Source organism: Lissotriton helveticus, chromosome 2_1 (genome assembly GCF_964261635.1).
Source record: "Lissotriton helveticus chromosome 2_1, aLisHel1.1, whole genome shotgun sequence".
Lineage (NCBI taxonomy): Eukaryota > Metazoa > Chordata > Amphibia > Caudata > Salamandridae > Lissotriton > Lissotriton helveticus.
In genome coordinates, this window is record NC_136059.1 from 295,439,111 (window position 1) to 295,456,986 (window position 17,876).

General features: G+C 50.9%; 1 protein-coding gene across 3 annotated transcripts in view; it reads left to right on the top strand.

Moving 5' to 3' along the window:
- Positions 1-17,876, top strand: part of WDR7 (WD repeat domain 7) — a 1,349,682-nt gene that overhangs the window by 908,740 nt on the left and 423,066 nt on the right. The window lies entirely within an intron of this gene.

A 17,876-nucleotide genomic window follows, 5' to 3' on the forward strand; every position in this document is an offset into this window, starting at 1 on the left:
TCACATTCAACTGTATTAGAAGTAACAGAAGTAGCTGCCATCAAACTTGATCCCATTTAAGACGACCCATTCGAATTGCACAATGTCACTTTGCAGAGTTATACAATGAAGGCACATCAGTTCCCCATAGATCTGCCTATGCGTTTCAGTCACTTGGTAGAACAGAAAAGTTCTTGAGGTCTTCTTCTGGACCTAATTGATATTTCAGAACATAAGTGAGGGAAGGTAATTGGTCTGGCGTCGTATTCCTGTTATTAGTGAGGGGACCTGACGGGCTTATTCCTAGACCTCAAAAAGGATTAAGCTCCCCTGGCCTGGTTCACATGGCCGCCCAACAAAACTACCTTAACATTAGATTAGCATTTTGATGTATGAAGCTCCTATGTTAACAATTTGTTTTTATCCATCTTGCTGTAGTCATTAAACAGTAGAGGAAGAGTGCTAACGGCCTGATACTTAATCCTACAAAGGCAGAGGTTCTCCTCACCGATTGCTCTTTGCCTTTGAGGAAGCCGTTTTTTTGGCTCCCTTCCGTGGGGTCCTATCCTACATTTGTAGATGTTGCAAGAAACATTGGCGTCTTAATCGAATCTGAGGTTTCTTTGTCCCTTCAAATTCTTGCTGTACCCAAAGTCTGCTGCTATCATTTCACTGTAGAGATCGTGGTAATAAAGGCTTATATGTGCTTTCCCAGGGAGGTCTGAAACTGTCCATCAGTAGATTGACATCCCTACGATGGCTCAAACATTTTCCGTGTCACAACAGAGAATGCAAGTCAGGGTATGTAGAAGCTAATTCCATCTCCAGCTTTACATCTACATTTTTACATTGTTTTTATAAACTTTTAATTCTTTTTGCTTTCCACGTAGCAACCCTCAGACAGTAGCCAAACTCAACGTTTCTGGAAGTTGTAGTTTGTAAATTTCTAGACTTGTAAGCCATCAAGATGTTTATAATAGCACCCGTATGACTGTGTCTTCTAATTAATGTCCATGCAATGACGTTTAAAGAAGAAACAAATAGTGTAACGTAGCTTAGATCTTCACAAAGCACACCTCGCCTTTCTGCTTGACAAGTTCAGAATGGGATTCTACTGCATATCATGTGCTCTTGCAAACTGATGTATATCAGAATGAGCACACTTTGATACTTAAAAATCACCTGAAACTCCTCCGTTTCATGTTAGAGGCATTACAAAACCTGCTCTCTTTTCCTGAGCACAGCCGCTCTATTATGTACAAAACCTCTCTCCTCATAGTAACCCATCTATTCCGCCAGAGGAGTCTCGTTCATGCATATTTAACTACATGGCAGATTGTGGCACCATTCCCAACACAGCCACATGTAGCCTCCATTTTGTCCTAGATAGATTCAGCCCTTTTTGTACTCATTAAAGTATCTCAGGACATGCCTACAGGACACCTAGAAATTTGATTTAATTGGGGTTGTTTTGAACAGAACTGTGAATGGCCTGGCCTCCCCTCCTAGAGGGTTGTTTGTCTAGCCTCTTCTACATCTGATAGTCCCCCTGATCTGGTAGATTTTAAGCACACTTAACCTAGTGTTCTCTTTTATCCCATTTCTTCGGTTAGCAAAAAACAAAGATGAGAGAATCACGTCTCCAGCAACACTCTGTGTGTGTAGAAGGGTTGTTGAAATGCAAGGCCATTTTTTTCTCGCCAGTATTGTTCTTGGTCTGACATAGTGATATGTGGTTGTGGCATCTTGTTATCTGTTTTATCTGCACAGTGCCAGTGATCATATGGTTTTTGAACCCTCCTAGAGGTTTTTCCAAAGCGTCCTACATTTGGCCTCTGATCTTTGCCATAAAACTACCACATGCAAATCACTAGTGATGCGTTTACTTTACAGCAAATGGTGTCTTCCTACATGTTCTGTGTTATGAACTTACTTGTTGGCCTTGTTTTCTTAAATTGTCTTTGCTCGCATTCATAACTCGACCAGGTGATCACACGTGGACTTCTTTTTTTTTTTTTTAAGTTCAAGAAAAGAGTTTTTGAAAAGATTACTATGATCATAAAAACAATACTTCGTATACGCAGTTATTTGTTTATGCATAAATACTCGAAGATGTAATAAAGAATAATAATGATTTATAATATCCATTAACATAGTAAAAGGATGATATAACACATACTTACACATATTTTATACTCTATTTGAGTAGAACATTCCATAATAAGGCAAGGAAAATCACAAACTATAGCATTTTACCTTTATTTAGTTTAATATCCTTAACCATTGTGTTTATTAAATTTAAAGCTTTAACTAGTCATCTCCACTGCTACTCTTCCTAACACTGGAGTCTGTTATATTATATTGCTTACTTAACCTCTCATTTTTAGATTTAACATGACAGCCCAGCTATAGCCAGATGGACAAATAAACAAAATAATATTCACAGCTACATGCAGGGGAAGCACTTTTATTATGTTGACATGCCCCATTTCCGCCGAATCAAAACATGTACTCCTGGCTACTAACATTGGGGCAGAGCCAAACTCCTTCTCTGTGGTACTCTGTGAATCTCTTTTATAATGTGATCAACCTTAAAAGTACAGCTATCAATTACTTACTTGAAAATTTACCACACCCACTGCACCAAAGCTCGACCCACTCCGCCCAACCCACATAATTAGCATAATTGAAGACCGCCTTCTTAAAATGTGGTCACCTCCTCAGATTCAAGCAAATGAAAACTCGGGGGCCCCAGAGAACCAGTGTGCAAGATGGCCGCAAATGTTGCCAATCCGGAATCATAATCTAGCATAATCCACCCAAATATGCATGCCACTGCCCTCAAACTTACTGCCTTTTGCCACTTAGGCACAGGAGCTACATGGACTCCCCCTAAGCATGCAGCAGACGCGTCTGTACAGCAGTTTGATTGGGATCAGTCAGAGCCCTGCTGCCCAGTAACCAAGATGGTGGTGCTATTGGGAAATTGAGCTCTGGAAAATAGACGGAGGGGAGAACTTATGCAGAGAAGGAAGGAACTGCCGCAAGGGAGCAGTGATAGCTTGGGCTGGCTGCTGGAACAAACTCTCAGGCTGCAGCAGGGAGAGAAGCGGCCATGGACAGAGCAGCAATGACTGAACCTGATATGGGTCGTGACTGTGACGCAGAGGGAAGGAACAATGGGAGGCAATGGGGGAGAGCAGTGGAGCCCAGCATGTCGGGTGTGACCCGCGGCTGCATGTGTCACACTTGGCAGGGCTGGAAGTGCAATTGCCGGGACTGTCCCAGGAAGATGAATTACCCAGGACAGTCTTGAACTTGCCATGACTGTCCCAGCTAATACGAGACTGTTGGCAGCATGTTATTATGAAACATTACAATAAATGAGGTAGGTCTGCCATATTGATTTTAAAAAGCATATGTTCAAGGCATTAGTCATTGAAGGGTGGATTGTATTGCGTTGAATTAAAGCCTAGAGATAGTTTTTTTGTTACATGGAATATCACAGATTATTTTAGTATAGAAGATGTGGGCACGAGAATCGTTGTTAAGACCTGTTAGGAGAGATAGTATTGTCCTTTGCCAACTGTAAATATCTATCCATTCCCATTTTTGTGACTGCATTTATTTATTTTATTTATTTATAGGCTTGTTACGCGCCGGCATCACACCTGAAGGTGTATCTCCGCGCGGAGCTGTGAGGTGAACAGGTCGAGAGGACTCCTCCTAGAATAGTGCTGTCTTTAGGCATTTCCTGAAAGCTGAGTGACTCGGGCATTCTCTAAGGGAGAGGGGGAGGTTGTTCCATAGACGTGGGCCCATGATGGAGAGGGCGCGGCCTCCCTGTCTGGTCTTGTAATGTCTGGGAACCTGAAGTAACAGTTGGTTGGAGGACCTCAGGATGCGGGATGGACGGTGATAAACAAATTTATCCGCCAAGTAATGGGGTCCCAGATTGTGTAAACTCTTGTGTATCACACAGCAAATCTTGAATTCCACCCGTTTCCGGATGGGAAGCCAGTGAAGGGCCTTGAGGAGGGGGAGGGATGGCGTTCTGGGGGGGGGGGTGTTGGTCACCAGCCGTGCCGCGGTGTTCTGCACCACCTGCAGTTTATTGAGCACTCCTTCATTGGCAGCTAAGAGTAGGCCATTACAATAGTCCAGGCGGCTCAAAACGAGGGCCTGGACCAGGGTCTTCCGAGTGTCGTCAGGTAGAAGGGGAAACACCTTCCGAAGGAGGCCAATAATATGGAAGCAGGACCCTGCAGTGGTGCTGGCATGATGAAAAAGGGTAAGGTCATGGTCTAGACGAACCCCCAGGTTTTTTACTACCTGTTTAGGGAGCGGGGCCTGACCCAGGCTGGAAGGCCACCAATCTGGGGTCCAGAGGATTCTCGCCTCCCCAAATAACATGACCTCAGACTTTCCCACATTGCACTGTAGAAAGTTCTTGGCCATCCAGCTGGCGATTGCAGTCATGCCGTTGGAGAAAGCTTGTCTTATCTCCGGGGTAAAGGTCTTAAAAGTAAACAGCAGCTGCGTGTCGTCAGCGTAGGAGATAGGCATAAACCCAAAGGACCTCGTCATGTTGGCCAGAGAGGAGACATATACGTTAAACAACGTAGGGCTAAGACAAGAGCCCTGCGGGACTCCTCTGATGATATTGGCCGAGGTGGAGCTAAAGGAGCCCATATTCACCTTCTGGGTGCGCTCTGAGAGAAAGCTGGTGAACCACGCCAAGGCAGATCTGTCAATGCCTATCTCCTTTAATCTGGTAAGGAGAATGGCGTGGGATATGGTGTCGAATGCTGCGGACAAGTCCAACAGCACCAACACCACAGACAGCCCTCTGTCCAGGGACAGGCGTATGGCATCCGTGATGGAGAGGAGGGCAGTCTCGGTACTATGCCTAGGCCTGAACCCGGACTGAGAATGGTCTAGGCTGCCGGTCTGCTCAATGAAGGTGGAAAGATGATGATTGACGTGCTTCTCCGTCAGTTTGCCGATGAACGGCAGAAGGGAGATCGGCCTCAGATTGGTCATATCTGACCAGGGAATGGCGGTGTTTTTTCTGATAGGCTTGACCATGGCCTCCTTCCACACCCGGGGAACCAGTCCCTCAGACAGGGAGCGATTGATCACCGTCCGAATGCAGGGGCTGAGGACACTCCCAATGAGGTGCATGACACGGGCAGGTACAGGATCTACTGGGCTACCTGACTTAATGGTCCCAATCAGGGAGTTGACCTGGTCTAAGGTTATCTCGGGGATGAATGATAGTGTGGCTGGAGCAGCGCAGGCTGTTCCGGGCTGGAGACTGGAAGAGGGGTCATTTTCATCCGTGGATGGGCTTGATTGGGAGATATTTCGGTAAATAACATCAATTTTATCCGAAAAAAAACCGGCCGTGTCATCGCACAGTTTTTGGGTCAGCACTTCTGCACTGTCGCAAGCGACAGGCTTGGTGAATGTGCAGAGCACCTGGTACAGCATTTTGGGGTCGTTGCCGGCCCCAGAGAGTTGGGAGATAATGTGGGACTTACGGGCAGCTCTGATGTTTTTATGATAGAGTCTCATTGCTGAGCTATACCTGTCTCTATCGACAGTGCTGCGCGATAATCTCCAGGATTTCTCCAACTTTCTGCAGGCCCTTTTCTCCGCACGCAGTAAGTCCGAGTACCATGGTTCTTGCTTGCGGTCCGACCGCTGATTGCAGCGTCTTAGGGGGGAGATAAGGTTGACCGCCGTACTCAAGGCGTTATTGAATTTGGACAAGGCCAAATTGGGGGAGTCTGAGGGGAGAAAGTCAGGAGGTGTAAAGGCCGTTCTAAAAGTATCAGCGGACACCTTATGCCACTGCCTGCGCCATAGCGGCAGGGGGACAGGGTGGGGGCGTTCCTCCGAGAGAGTGGGGAGGGAGAAGTTGATTATAAAGTGGTCGGTCCATTCCACCTGTGTTGGGGGGTAACAGGTCAGGGAGTGAGAGTTAGATAGAATTATATCAAGGGTATGACCGGCCTGATGAGTCGGACCCCGGTTGCACTGTTTAAAGCCTAGGGCAGATAGATCAGTCAGCAGGTTGCGAGCTTCAGCGTTGTCAGATAGTTCGCTGTGGACATTGAAGTCCCCTAGGAGTACAAAATTGGTCCCTGATCTGATATGGGGAGCTAGTGTCTCCAGGAGGATGGTCGAGGCCTCAGTGTAGGGACCCGGAGGGCGGTACACCAATGCTCCCTTCCAGTGAGCTAGGGGCGAGGAACCAATTTTAAAAACCAGAATCTCAATGTCGTTAGTCCAGCATTGGTCAAGAAGAGTGACCGTAAGAGTGTCTTTGTAGATTACCGCGACCCCGCCGCCGGTTTTAACAGAGCGGTCTAGCCTAAGAATCTTATACCCCGAAGGGACCCCCAAGGTGATGGCAGGGACCAGGTGGGGTTTAAGCCAGGTCTCGGTGCAGAAGCAGTAGTCGGGGCGGGTTGAGTGTATTAAGTCCCAAACCTCCGAATGATGCTTCGGGAGAGATCTAACATTACATAGTATGCTGTTACCCCTGGGGGGCAAGGGGCTGAAGTCCTCAGGGGTTGGAGTGTCTACAAGGGGGGGACCAGGATATGACTGAAAGTGACAATGCTTGCAGGAAAACGGGCCCCCGGGACATGGGCCGGCATCCTGCGCGCAGCCATTAGGAGGTGGGTGCCACAGGTTGCGTAAGTCACTAGGTGAATACCTTAGTCTGTCCACTACTCTGCAGGTTGAGGTAACAGAAGTAGGGTTCATGGCCCCTGGCCCCGTTCGGTCACGGACGGGCACAGACGGGCTCCTCTCTGGCTCGTCTCAGGCGCGACTAAGGCGCCTCCTGCGCGCAACCGCTGCGCGCTTGGGCGACGAGAGGGCTTAAATGCCCTGCCTGAAGTGATCTGCTAGAGCGCTAACAGCGCGAGAGTGTGGGTGGGGTCACTGGCTCTTCCTGTCCCGCCCTCCGCTCAAGCGGCACTGGTTGCCGTGTCGGAACGGGGCGGGGCAGGGGAAGAATCGAGCACAGTCCCAGGAAGTCAGCGCAGTCTTAGCGGTGAGTGTGCAATAGTTTTTAAAATGTATCAATCACAAGTTAAAAATAGCAAATTTAAAATACAGCTGAGAGCAGGAGCACACAAACAGGTACCGGCTAGTGGGGAACGCGGAGCGCTGTCACAGTCACAGCAGATAGCACAAGCGGGTCGGGGAGACTCTGCCACCGTCCCTCCCTTCCGCAAGCTGCCGCAGCTCCTCGCCGCCTTAAATGCCCTGCCTGAAGTGATCTGCTAGAGCGCTAACAGCGCGAGAGTGTGGGTGGGGGTCACTGGCTCTTCCTGTCCCGCCCTCCGCTCAAGCGGCACTGGTTGCCGTGTCGGAACGGGGCGGGGCAGGGGAAGAATCGAGCACAGGCCCAGGAAGTCAGCGCAGTCTTAGCGGTGAGTGTGCAATAGTTTTTAAAATGTATCAATCACAAGTTAAAAATAGCAAATTTAAAATACAGCTGAGAGCAGGAGCACACAAACAGGTACCGGCTAGTGGGGAGCGCGGAGCGCTGTCACAGTCACAGCAGATAGCACAAGCGGGTCGGGGAGACTCTGCCACCGTCCCTCCCTTCCGCAAGCTGCCGCAGCTCCTCGCCGCCTTAAATGCCCTGCCTGAAGTGATCTGCTAGAGCGCTAACAGCGCGAGAGTGTGGGTGGGGTCACTGGCTCTTCCTGTCCCGCCCTCCGCTCAAGCGGCACTGGTTGCCGTGTCGGAACGGGGCGGGGCAGGGGAAGAATCGAGCACAGGCCCAGGAAGTCAGCGCAGTCTTAGCGGTGAGTGTGCAATAGTTTTTAAAATGTATCAATCACAAGTTAAAAATAGCAAATTTAAAATACAGCTGAGAGCAGGAGCACACAAACAGGTACCGGCTAGTGGGGAGCGCGGAGCGCTGTCACAGTCACAGCAGATAGCACAAGCGGGTCGGGGAGACTCTGCCACCGTCCCTCCCTTCCGCAAGCTGCCGCAGCTCCTCGCCGCCTTAAATGCCCTGCCTGAAGTGATCTGCTAGAGCGCTAACAGCGCGAGAGTGTGGGTGGGGTCACTGGCTCTTCCTGTCCCGCCCTCCGCTCAAGCGGCACTGGTTGCCGTGTCGGAACGGGGCGGGGCAGGGGAAGAATCGAGCACAGGCCCAGGAAGTCAGCGCAGTCTTAGCGGTGAGTGTGCAATAGTTTTTAAAATGTATCAATCACAAGTTAAAAATAGCAAATTTAAAATACAGCTGAGAGCAGGAGCACACAAACAGGTACCGGCTAGTGGGGAGCGCGGAGCGCTGTCACAGTCACAGCAGATAGCACAAGCGGGTCGGGGAGACTCTGCCACCGTCCCTCCCTTCCAGATGGTTTGCCTGTGGGATTAGCCAATGATAACAGCTAGACACCTATTTGGTTCACTAGAAAAGAAAATTTCCAATGTCATAGGTCTTATCTGTTTATTATGAAAAGTAGTAATAAACGAAGTAGGTCTGGCATTTGGGGTGAATTGTGGTTTCTCTGTAATCAAGCTTATAAATAGATATGTTGTTACATGACATGTCACAGATTACCTTACCAGTGAAAGATTTTGGTGTTGGTAACAGCCAGTGTCAAATCCTGCATGGTAGGTCTGCTGGGTTTTCATATAACACTTGGGGAACTATTGAAAGGGGAGGGAATAGGATGGAAAGACAATTCTTTTTGCATCCACTTTCTAGTTGCTGAAGGACACTGCTTTTGTCCTACTAGATTTCTGTCTCTGGTTATATTGTGTGTGAGTACACTGCCTAAAACCAGATTTAAGTTTTAGATGTATGAGGACACTAGTATTACCATAGTACACTCCCCCCACTCAACCCCAGCCCTTAAACCCAATTTTAGTGTGACTGAAGGCTTCACCATCTTAAAGTGGTTAGGATTGGTCCCAGGAATATTTACCCCATTGGTTAAGGTGAGTCCAGGAGTCATTCCCACCCAGTAGCTAGTGCCAGGCGTAAATGTAACATCTCCAGACACCCACTTTAGAATACTTCCTGAACCTGGGGATGATCAAAAGAGGGCTGCACTTGCTATCTGTGACCTGAGAGGAGAGTCCTAAAGGACCAATCTGTTCCCTCTTATGCCCAGGGCATCAAAAAGCAAAGTTATGGATGAAATGCTTGAATTCAATTCAGCTAATCGATCGCTTGGGCTGAATCCCAATTTATCATTTTTCGCCCACCATAACACCTCAGCTTGGACCGTGCCATATGCAAATCAGCCTTGACCCTGATCCAATGGGAACAGTCAGCCTGAACTTCCAGGCCAGGTCAGGTCATCTCTGAACCGGAAAACAAGCAAACTAGGAGAGCATCGTAAAATAGGACAAAAAGGTAAACAACAAGGGTCACAAGGCCGGCCTCCTGCTCAAACTACAGGGATAAAACAAGCTTTAGGAGGCCTTTTCCTAGAATGATCTAGCTGCCCAATGTAACTGAACCTGAACAGAACCCTGCTGTTGGCCTCTGCCTGACACCCTGTGATTATCCAAGTGCCTCCTGTGAGGTCATGGGAGGCTTTAGAAGTGTACTCCTGCTGTAAATTGGGACTTAAAGGACTAGGTCAGAAGGTAAAATCTTAGACTAGGACAAACCTTATTTTTGTATCTGACCTGTGCCCCTTTGCAGTCAGTCTCAAATGGCTTCTAGGTACGGGTCTTCTGTGCTCATTATTAGTGGTGCGTTGTGCTTTTGGGGACTATTTCTACTTAAAACGTTAAAACATAATATCTTCAGTTCTCATTATTGGATTGAGTTTTGTTGGCCATTTATTTTGTTTATTAAATTTTACACCAGTTTACTTACTGACTTTGAGAGTCAATCCTGACAAGGGTTGTGATTATTCCTTGAGTTAGGTAGTTACCCATTCCATGTAATTATATTTCTTTTAGTATGTGATTGATGTGGTTAATAAAAGATTATCAAGTATGGAGGTATAGAGTAAGGGCTTCTCCAGCAGCAAAATGAGAAACCTAAAAATAATCATGCACATTTTTACTAAGCCGTCACTTACTGATGCACAACAGTGTTTAGCGAGGTGGGGTTTTCTGTGTGTTTCAGGGTTGGAGTTTGGGTTTTGCCTTGTGTGCAGAGATCAGTTTAAGATGATTTTTCGGTGTCTGAAAGGTGTTTCCAAGTGTGTTTTGATGCTACCTATAGGTTGCGATGGTGTATGAATGGTGATTTTTGGTGTTATAGAGGCTGGAGGTGGAGTAGGATTGTGGGTGTTGTATGTTTGTGTGTTTTTTTTTAAATTAATTTCAGACATGTCATACAGAAACATTCTCATATGTTATATGTTACATTCAGTGGGTTCTGGTATCAGGACCAACGGCCGTGGAAGCTGTCATCTAGGCAGTGGCTCCATAAGTGATGGAGGGGGAGCCTCCTTGCCGCTTCCTCCAGCGATGTCAGGGGGTATTTAAGATACGGTCAGTGGTGTGACGACCGCTGTTCTCAGGGTCGTGCAACAATCTCTAGTCTCATGTCTCTTGTAACATGCATCATGAAATGGTTATCCAGGTTCTAACTGAACTAAGTGTGGGGTGCGCACGGCCTGGGGAGGAGGCGCGCGAGTCTGGTGTCGCCCGCGGGCCCTGCACTGGGTCGGTATCCGCAGAGTGTGCTTGTTGAAAAGGGTGGAGGAGTGTCGTCCATTCTAAGGAGATAGGGCGCCTACGGATGTCGCGGGCTTCCTCTTGGCGGATGAGATCTTCTTCGGCTGCGCCCCATTTCTTTACCGTCCCCCACCAAGCTGCTATTGGGGGTCCCTCTGTCGCGCGCCAGTGCATTGCTTTGCTGCGTTTTGCTAATAATATAGCCAGTAGCGCAAATTTGGTCTCTACCTTCTTGCGTTTGTTATGTTTGAAGATACCTAGGGCGCAGGCCTCCCATGTGTGAAGATCTGTGAGGCCGGTGACCGTTCGCATAGTAGCGTGTACCGTCGCCCAGAGGGTTTGTAGTCCGGGGCATGTCCAGAACATGTGAATGAATGGGGCATTTGGCGTATTACATCGGGGGCATTCAAAATGGGATGTCGGGTAGAAGCGTTTCAGCCGTGCCAGTGTGAGGTAGACGTGGTGTAATATGTTGAATTGAACATTCTTGAACCGTTGGTTGCGGTACACTTTTTTGTGATGTTCTAGGGCCTTCAGCCATTCTCTGTCATGAAGGTTACATCCTATATCCTCCTCCGAGCGCAGCAGCAAGCTCGATAGTGATGCCTGTGTGAGTTCTATAATAGATTTGTATATCCACGTGACATGGTGTCTGCCCGCTCCCATATGAAGTATTGTGTGCAGTACCGGGTGGGTCGCAGGTTCCCCGTCCCGGAGATCCCATGTTCGCCTACAGTCCGCCACCAGCTGTCGATGCAGTAGGAATTGGCCGGACGGTAGCCCTCTCTCCTCGGCCAGTCCCGCGAACGAGACCAGTTGACCATTGGTAAACAGGGCCTCCGTTTCAGTGAGCTGGAGATCAGTCCAGACCTGAAGTTCTCTCGCGGTTTAGAACTCATGACCTTTTGGGAGTCCCGCCAGGGGCAGCAGTGGGGAATATACCGGCGTCCCCTTGGACATGCTATCAATCCGCATTATACAGGACCTGGCCACCTTAACCAGCTGCGGATGGGTCGGGTTGGGCCTTGTGCCCGGGAGTAGTATTCGGGTCAGCTCTGGGACCGCAGCTGTCCATCGTGGGTCCCAGTTTCTACCAAGTTACGCTGCGCGGTCCAACGTGAAAGCCACTGTAGCTGCGCCGCCAAAAAAAAAGGCTTCAAATGACGGGGCCCCTAGCCCTCCATTTATCGCGAGGCAGCTGCAGGGTCGACAGGTCGACTCTGCTACAGCCCCGCCCCCAGACCAGGGAGATTAGTAATGAATTCAACTCTTAAAAGAAGGGTCACGGCGGGACTACCGGGATGTTTGCAAAGTAGTAAAGGAGCCTGGGCACCATAATCATTTTTGACAAGGCTACTCTCCCGATGGGAGCCAGGGGCAAAGACCTCCAGAAGCTGATCTGGCCCTTAAGGCCCCGGAGGGCTCGGTAATGATTGCCCTCCAAGATGTCCCGGGGTTCATGGTAAAGTCTGATTCCCAGATAGCGCGGGGGTCTCCCGTCCATGCCAGTGAGGCCTCTCCCAGACTAATTTCCGTGAGTGGGGTGTTCGGGTGCAGGGGGTAGAGAGAGGATTTCTGCCAGTTCACTCGTAATCCCGCCGCCCTCTCAAAATCTGAGAGCCTGTTCAAGATAGTGGTAAGGTCCGCGGCGAAGTCTCTGACATAAATGAGAAGGTCATCCACGTAAAGGGAGACGCAGTGCATGCGCTCCCCAATGGGATACCTCAGTGTTGGCCCACTTCTCGCAGCCGTGCCGCTAACGGTTCCATAGCGATGGCAAAAATGCCGGGGGACAGGGGGCATCCCTGGCGGGTCCCGCGCTTTATCTGTATGGGAGAGGAAACTGAGCCGCCCATTCGTACCCTGGTAGTGATATCAGTATACAGTTTCCGTGTATAGGCTATAAAGTGGGGTCCCACGCCCACCCTCTGTAGCACCCCGAAGAGATATTGCCACGCCAGGGTGTCAAACGCCTTTTCGAGGTCCAGCACTAGGCACGCTGCCCGTGGGAACCTATCCCGTATCCCGTACCCCATCCTGGATTTGGAACAGACGGCGCAGATTCTGGGAGGTATTTCTCCCGGGGACGAATCCGCTCTGATCCGGGCGGATCAGCCGGGGAAGGATTTCCGTGAGTCTATCTGCTAGTATTCGCCCTAGGATTTTGCAGTCTGTGGTCAGCAGGGTGATTGGCCGGTAGGAAGTGCGGAGCAAAGGGTCCCGATCGGGTTTGAGGAACGTCACCAGTGTGGATGCTCGCATTGACTGGGGGAGTAGGCCCACTTCTAACGCCTCTCGGAAGACCGTGTCAAATTGGGGGGCTAGCTGCTGGGAGAATGTGGCATAAAGCTCTACCGGGCAACCATCATGGCCCGGTGCCTCGTTTGTAGCCAGACGGCGAATGGCGAGTTTGATCTCAGCTACTGTTACCGGGACATTGAGCGATATGCGGTCCTCATCCGTGAGTTGGGCTATAGTGTCCGTGTGCAGTATTTGTTGGATGTGGTCCTCCCTGTCTGGGGTTGGTTCTCGGTACAGCATGGCATAATAATCATGAAAGGCCGCTAAAATGTCTGCTTGCGCGTAGACAATCTCCCCCGTGACGCTGCGTAGGCCTGTGACCGGTTGTGCGTGCGTGTCCTGGCGGATGAGCCATGATAGCAGGGTACCGGCACGGTCCCCTTCATTGTGGGCTCTAGTAGCGTAGGTGCGGAAATTATAGCGCCGTAAATTGGTACAAGCCTCCTCGTACTTAGTTTTGGCCTCTGCTAGTTGTGTGGGGGGGGACCGCCTGCTGATCAGCCGCCTTAGATAGCTGCGCTCTAGTTGTTCTGCAGTGTGTACCGCCCTCTCCATGGTCTGTTTCACTCCTGTAATTTGCTGGATGCAGGCCCTCCTTAAGACTACTTTAAAAGCATCCCATTCTAGGGACTTAGTCGCTGCAGTGCTCCTGTTTTCCGCAAAGTAGTGTTGGATGGTGTCGATTTGCTCATTTTTGAACACCGGGTCTAGAAGGCAGTCTTTAGGGAGACGCCATGTAGGGATCGGTGGTAGGGGTGGGCGCCATTCTAGGGAAACTATATGCGCGTCGTGGTCCGATACCACTCTGCCCAAGTAATCTGAGTGTCCGATGCACGGTAAGAGAGATCGTGTACATAAAAAGCGGTCTAGGCGGATTCGTAAGTTGTGTGGTATCGAGTGGAAGGAGTATATTTTGGAGGTCGGGTGGACATGTCGCCAAGCGTCTGTAAGGGACCAGTGTGCCACCCAGGCTCGGAATGCGGCTGTGTGCATGCGGGCTGGGGAGTGTTTGGGGGGGGGGTGGGACCAGGGCCGGACTGAAAACCAAAGCCGGCCCTGGCAAAGTGCTGGGCTGGCCCCCTGGGGGTGCGACCGAGCTCTTTACCGGGGCCGGTTTTCGGCCAATTTTGTTATGCTGCAAAATCGGCCCTGTAACAAAAACGGCCCGCAGGACCCAAAACCGGCCCCCACCCTTGCGGCGCACCGGGGGATTGCCCGGTGCCCGCAACGGCCAGTTCGGGCCTGGGTGGGACCTATCTAATGTCAGGTCTAAGGAGCAATTGTAATCCCCTCCCAATAGCCACGGGGACTGTGTGAATCCCGCTAAGGTGCTCGTCAGTGTTCACCAGAATGTTGTTTGGTCTATGTTCGGGGCGTTAATGCTGCCTATAAGGATGGGCTGCCCGTCTAATAACCCCTCCAGCAGGGCGTAGCGGCCCTTGGGGTCCACTCGTCTGCTAAGTTCGCGGAAAGGAACTCCGGGCCGAATCCATATTAGCGCGCCTCTTGCGAAGGCGGAGTAAGTGGTGCCGCAAAAGATGCCACGCCATTTCCTCTGGAGTCTACCCAGTTCCTCCCCCTTGAGATGCGTCTCCTGGATGGATATAATCTGCGCCTGTTGCCGTTTAATGTACACGTAGATCGCATAGCATTTTCTGGTTGTGTGCATCCCTCGCACATTTAGGGTCAAAAACGTTACATCAGTGTTTGCCATGACAGGTGCAATGTTGTGGCAAGATAGCGCACGGTCTCCGCTTTAATGGGGCCACACAACCCTGGCTGATGAGTGCGTCGCGCATAGCTGTGCAAGGTGGTGGATTCACACCCCTGCCCTGGGGGATGCCGAGAGGTCATGAGGTTCGGAGTAGCTGAACTAAGAACTATGGTCAGGAAACTGTCCCACTACAGAGGACCTATCGCCAAGAGAGGTACGTCCAAACTAGCCCTCCGGGAAAAGAGAGCGTCAACTAACAATTAGCAAACATGAGGTGGTGGTTCGTGCATGCGAGGATGGTCCTCGGACGGGTCTATGTAGGAATAGTGTGCGTCATTTGGTCCCTTAGAGGTGTGGAGTAGTGCGGTAGATGTGCCCCAGGTGAACTATAGATGTGTAGGAGGGAATCTCGGTCTACCTGCGAAAAAAGGGGGGCCCCTGCTAGAGATAGGGATCTCTACTGTTAAGGCATACCCCCTGTTGTGACACTGCGCGTTCCTTAGCTTATAAGATCTGCAGACTGGGGTGTGACTCGTGGCAGGGTGACTGAGTCACCTTTGTTTCATCGCTGTCTTCCTCCCCCACGGAGGAGAATAGTCGGGGGCCCCATCTATGTCGTCCGAGCATGGCGAGGCCTGTAGCGACAAGACTGTTAGTGGTCACAGGCATACGCAGCATCACGGGGGAGATTGTCTACGCGCAAGCAGACATTTTAGCGGCCTTTCATGATTATTATGCCATGCTGTACCAAGAACCAACCCCAGACAGGGAGGACCACATCCAACAAATACTGCACACGGACACTATAGCCCAACTCACGGATGAGGACCGCATATCGCTCGATGTCCCGGTAACAGTAGCGGTATCCGGTATCAGGCATCCCTGGGGGGGAATTCGGGGGGGGTGGGGGGAATCCCTCCACCATTCACCATTGTCCAGGTGTCCACTTCCGCCAGCCTTGCTCTCTCGTTCCAGGGGGGCTCAGCCTTCACTTGCGCCGGGCGACATGTTGGAGTCAGGCAGCCCCGGCCCCGATGGCGCTCCGGTGTTCCGCGCCACAGAAGAAGAGGTCGGAGCGGTGGCGCCGCGCAGCCACCTCCCAGCGCGGCTCCCCCTCCCGACTCAGACAGGCCGTGTGTGGTCCGGTGCGCCTGTCCGTCTCCGCCCATTGCTGTTGGTGTGGCGGGGATTCCAAGGGTCCGCTCGTCATTCAGGGGCTTACGGCGGTGTCTTACCCTCCAAGTGCTGCCGTCGGGTGTGGAGGCCGTTTCAGTCCTTCGCGGCGTGGTAGCCCCTGGCCTGCGAGTGGAGCCGTGGGTCGCGCCCCCCTCTCGGTGTGTCTCGACCCTGGGTGTCGGATAAAAGCGCGGGCGGCCGCCATCTTATCGCCGCGCCTCGGGTGTTGTGACGGCTCCGTTTCACCCTGGAACCCGCTCTGTTTCAGTAGCGGTACGACACCATCGGACACCCGGTAGGTTCCAGTTACACAATATTGTATTTGTGGCTGGGACTGACTCTGTGAAGTGGAGGGATCGTCCGTCAGCCGAAGAGCCTCAGCAATGCACGTCCACCATTGCAGCCTGCTTGGCCACGCCCCGTTGTATGTTTGTGTGTTATGTGAAGAGGTTATGTATTTTGGAATTCATGAAAGTGTCTGCTTTTCGTGTTATACGGTTTATTTGGCTGTGTTTTGGATGTGTAAGGACTGCTTTTTAGCTTGGTTTGATTTTTGGATCTTTAGATCAGGGTAATTAAGATCTTGGTAATGGAAATATATATGACTTTGCATAGGTTTAATGATACTCCAGCTGTTTTGTTGCAGTACAGAGAAAGCCTGAAGCTTTCATAAAACTGATTCGGTCTTGTTAAATCCAATCTTAACACCCCTGGCATATGAAGAAACTGTACTTGAGAGTAGAGCACAGAGCTCGGCATCTATCTAGGTCAGGGGTACTCATAGTACGGCCCGCGGGCCGGTGGCGGCCCGGCAAGCCTTACTGGGCGGCCCGCGGACATTGCAGACACCAGTGTTTTAAATTAAATAAATTAAATAGTGTTCGCAAATACAGCCGCAGCAGCGCGGACTCAGACTCTGCTCTGTGGGGGCCGGGGGATTCCAGTATTGTCAGAGGGGAGCTGCAGGGGCCTAAGAGGTGAAATTCAACAAAGCCTAATTAACATGTAAATGGTCTTTTAAAGACCCATGAAGTACTTTGTGGGGCTGTGTGCGTGCGTCCGGGGAAGATGTCTCAGCCCGGGTTGAGGTCTGACACGCACGCACACACAGGTGAGAGGACAGAGAGGGAGGGAGGGAGACACAGAGGGAGGGAGGGAGACACGGAGGGAGGGAAACAGAGAGTGGGAGACAGGGAGGGAGACACAGAGGGAGGGAAACAGAGAGTGGGAGACAGGGAGGGAGACACAGAGGGAGGGAGGGAGACACAGAGGGAGGGAGGGAGACGTGGAGGGAGACACAGAGAGGGAGGGAGGGAGACACAGAGGGAGGGAAACAGAGAGTGGGAGACAGGGAGGGAGACACAGAGGGAGAGTGGGAGACTGGGAGGGAGACACAGAGGGAGAGGAAGACTGGGAGGGAGACACAGAGGGAGAGTGGGAGACAGGGAGGGAGACACAGAGGGAGAGTGGGAGACAGGGAGGGAGGGAGGAGACACAGAGGGAGGGAGACGCAGAGGGAGGGAGGGAGGGAGACAAAGAGGGAGGGAGGGAGACAAAGAGGGGGGGAGAGAGAGGGAGACATAGAGGGAGAGGGAGGGAGGGAGAGAGAGAGAAGGAGGGAGAGAAGGAGGGAGAGAGAGAAAGATGTGTGTATGCTGGGTCTGGTGGCTCAGTGGACGAAGGTGTCTGCTGCAGGGACCTGTGTTTAACCTCATGGTCACACTTTTTGTTTGCTTTAGCCCCGCCCCCTCTGACCCCGCCCCCACCAGTGCGGCTATCAGGCACAAACCCATACATGCCAACCCTCCCGATTCAGGCGTGAGACTACCGATTTGAAGGCTAGTCTCCCGCCTCCCGATTCAAGCATTCAGAAACCCGATACTGAAAATCTCACCTTTGGTTTTTTTAAATGTCCCACGTCGAAAGTACGTTTACTTCCTGCATTTCTTCCCCATTTCAAATCGGGCTTTTGGATTGGCTAACTCCGGCTCAGCAGCCAATCAGCACTTAGCAACGTCAT